Source organism: Limulus polyphemus, unplaced genomic scaffold (assembly GCF_000517525.1).
Source record: "Limulus polyphemus unplaced genomic scaffold, Limulus_polyphemus-2.1.2 Scaffold791, whole genome shotgun sequence".
Lineage (NCBI taxonomy): Eukaryota > Metazoa > Arthropoda > Merostomata > Xiphosura > Limulidae > Limulus > Limulus polyphemus.
This window is the reverse complement of record NW_013666401.1, coordinates 424,882-429,298: the sequence shown is the minus strand read 5'-3', so window position 1 is coordinate 429,298 and position 4,417 is coordinate 424,882.

Below are 4,417 nucleotides of genomic sequence, written 5' to 3'. Positions count from 1 at the left end.
CTACCGAATATTTCCAAAATAATTATTTATTTTAGTCAATAATTTACACATTATTATTATTTTCATAGATACTATGTGGAGTAGTTTTATAGGTCATTTCGAGTAAAAACTGGACACTTCGAAATGCTAACATAAACTAAGTGCATTCTATATATATTCAAAATAACTTTTCCAAATCGTTTAAGTTCTATCAATTCAATCAATGAAGAATAATAACAACATCAACAAAAAACAAAACAGGTTTGGTTTTGATGAATTTGTTTGTGGTCTTCAAAACGTTAATGTTACTTATGTGATTATCTACACAAGCTCTAAGGTTCGATGACGAGGAACCCTCTTTGAGACTAATAATGCTTGAAGACGGCTTGAATGGGTAATGAAAAAAAACTTTAATATAAGTTTAACATAACAGCATGTGTACAACGTTGGTTATCAACATTACGTCAAAGCGACGTCTCAGTCGCTTCCCATGTTATCTGGTGATTAGGGCACTCGACTGGCAATATGTGTGTCGCGGGATTGAATCCCATCATTGAACATGCTCGTCCTTTCAGTTGGGGGAGGGGGGTTACAATGTGACGTTCAATCCCATTTTCACCTGTCATTTATAAATTAGAGACTGCTAGCGCAGACAGCTTTTGAGTAGCTTTGTGTGAAATTCAACAAAAATAAACAAACATTCGCTTGTCTACAAAATATTTGAATAACGTTAGCACGTTTGCTTGTTGTATAATTTTAAACTTTTTTACAAATTTGGAACTTTTAAATCATTATCACCACAAAGCTCTTTGCTTGTTTGTAGTTAAGCATAAGGCTACACAATGGTGCTGTGCCCATCAAGAGTATCGAAACCCGAGTTTTAGCCTTATAAGTTTGCAAACTTACAGCTGAGCCACTGGGAGATCACCACCAAGCCTAACATGTAATACTAAAACTTTTGTTTTTGTTTTTTTGGAAAATTAGAGCTTCGAATGACTTCGCACAAGTAGATAAGATATACAGTTTACTTTTATCAAATAATATATACAGTTTGGTTCTAGTGAACTAATACAAGTGATGACCAGTCACGGATTTTAAAGAGAGAATCCCATGAAGTTATTTATCTGGCGGAGATCTTCAATGAAGGTATTTTCAACCTAGGCTATATAGGCATTTAAGAATATAGCCACCACAAACTGACTAGAGGAAAGGCAGCCAATTAGCACCTACAGCCACAAAGTTTTTGTGCAGCCTTATATCGAATAACGGGTTTGTATTGTCACTTTTTAACTAATCATAGCTGAATGTGCAGAGCGATTCAACGTTATACAATAACCAGTAAGCCACACCAAATAATAATATTACATATTGAGAAACTTTTATCACGTTGCACGGTTTGCTTTAACATTTTTGTGATAAAATACAAAAACACTTTATATACCACGGTATACTAGAGAGGGTTTTAGTTTTTGTCTATGCATAAAGCTGTTAAAAGATAAAGCACACATACAAAGAAAAAACCTTTCAAGTTTTTTGATTGACACCAAAGTTAATACTAAAAGGTTCTCGCCAAATCGTACTTTTAAACACTAAACATATAGAACTAGATTCAAAACGCTAAGGTATAAGCTGAAATATCGACTTCTATATGAAGAATGAGGACAGAAACATCTGTTGTTGGAACACATTAAAGTTAAATATTTTTTTATTCGCTGTTTTAAGCAGATAAGAAAGGTTTGTCAAGCTGGCTTTGCAGTGAATTTTTTCAAACCTCTTTTTTTCCTGTATCTCGGATTTATGAAAGTGAGCATGTCAGTTATTGTTTCTTCTATTTATTAACCCGTTCACTGAGGTTGGGACGTATATTTCCCAGTGCTCCTACCCCATCACACTGAATTGGAAAGTATTTATTAGCATCCCACCTAATGTTGATGTATGGTTTCCCTCAATGTCTTCCACTTTCAGTAATCAACAAGATGCCTAAGCGGAATGTAAGACAACTGCATGTTGACTAAGCTCGCATCGCTAGAGCGGTGAGTAGTAACCCTAATTACTGTATATATATGCTTGATACGCTTCACTCGGATAGCTTAGAAGATAATGAAAATGAGTCAAGTGGTGTTCAAATGAGTGATGATGAAGCAGGCAATAAGTCAAAAGGATGCCTCTACCGATGATGGTCAAGATGATGAACCTGGACCCAGCAGAGGAAGGCGTAAACAGCGTCGACAATGGGAAACATTTATCGCAGTTTGAGGGGGTGTGAGCACTGAGAAATATACGTCGCAGCAGCAGTGAACGGGTTAAATAATGAGTTTACTTTCCACAAGTAACAGATTTTAAATATTTAAATCAGAAAGTCACGTAACAATCACAGCCGATTTAAAATCACGATGGAATGGAAAGTATCAGAACCACATTTTAACATTGTTTAGCATTCGTAGGCACGTAACAATCACAGCCGATATAAAATCACGATGGAATGGAAAGTATCAGAACCACATTTTAACATTGTTTAGCATTCGTAGGCACGTAACAATCACAGCCGATATAAAATCACGATGGAATGGAAAGTATCAGAACCACACTTTAACATTGTTTAGCATTCGTAGGCACGTAACAATCACAGCCGATATAAAATCACGATGGAATGGAAAGTATCAGAACCACATTTTAACATTGTTTAGTGTTCGTAGGTAGTATGATTCGTAGGTAGTATGACACCACTGAAAATTAATCGATTTTGGGATGGGTTTGTAACAGTACTTTCCAAACAAATTATTCATACAATCGGATCATAAAGATGTGTTTACATCGAAGATTTGGAATTTCCAATCTGGGGATATCCCTTGTAATTAATGGCATTGGAAAAACAAAGGAATGTGGATCACCTTCGGGCACCAGAACTATTCAGAAAGAGACAAGCCGTGGTAAGCAAAGTGCGAGGTCTTTTAACAGAAAGATTATTGGCAAAAACCACCATGTGTACCAGGCAACACCACGAAACATAATCAGAAAGGATGTGACCGTCTGGAAAAGCGACAGAAGCTACGTGTACACAAGATACTTCCACGACATATTTGTTCAATAGTCACATACCCTAAGCAGCTAGAGAATAAAACGAGTATTCATGCTATTTTATACAAAGACATATTGGTCAAGTCGCCTGTGGATTTCTATGCAATCGGACTGTTGACGAAGGTGATACTAAACAGTCACTCCCATAAACTAGATAGTAAATGTAAAGTAAGCAGGACGGAGTTGTGTACTTTAGACATGATAGCCTTAGAGCAACGTTTTGAAAGTGTTCCGCCTTTCGTCTTCAAGTCAGTGTGTCTATGGCAGTTATTTTGGTGTAAAGTTAATAGTTTAGAAAAACTATTAATCACCAAGGGTGTTCGAAGATTAGCAATCCTCCTTCACCCTGCTCGAGGTTAAATATTAGAAGTTCGTAAAGTGGTCATCGTTCTGAAGGGCCAAGTGGGCGAAAAAATTAATGAAAAAAAATATATATAAATAAATCAAAATTGAATGCATACACCCATATATATATATATATATATATATACATAATATACATATGTACACACATGCACTGGTGGTAATATTGAGGCAAGTGGGCAGAAGTGAAGACGTAGCAGAGGCAGGTTTTTATAGCAGAACAAACAAGTCGAGAACGATTGTTGATAAAATATTGAAACAAACCGCAGCAAACGGGCCTCTACAGGGCCTGGCGAGGATTAATGGATGTAAGTGCCATGGCTGGGATCTATAGATCCAATGCCTAAGAGTGTGGTGTTGGGGGGAGGGAAACGGGAGTGCCCCGAGAAAACCACTTTCACTATCCGGGACCGAAAGTCAGTGTGTGTAAGATGTAGTCGGTCTTTATAGTATTCTGGTGGATTTTAGAAAGCGAGTTATGATTAGTTGGTTTATCCCTGTTTCTGATTGGTGGAGAGATTTCCTGTAGATTCAACCAATGGTAGCCACAGGTTACTCACCTCTAATCCGGAATCTCTGTTTAGTGAAAGTTTAACTGTGTTAATGTAAAACGATTCTTTAATTTTCTTGTTTTCCAAATTTGTCTTTGTCGATGATTCTAGTTTTTTCCAGTTTATTTTGTGTCCAGTTGATATGGCGTATTCTGCATTGGGTGAATGTTGTGTTTTAATGATTCTTGTACTGTTTTACTTTATTTTATTATTGTCGCGAGTCTTCTTTTCATTTCTCCATTGTATGTTTCTTTGCAGAAACACGGAATTTCACAAATGAAGCTTTTGTGATTCTCATTGATAGGTCTGTGTTTGTTTTTCACCTGATTTCTATGTTAAATTTCTTGGCTATGCGTTTTGAGTTTTTTATTGACATTTTGCGAGTATGGAATGTAAATGGTAGTAGTGGTAATGTTTATATTTCTGTTATGGTCTTCTCCAGGAAG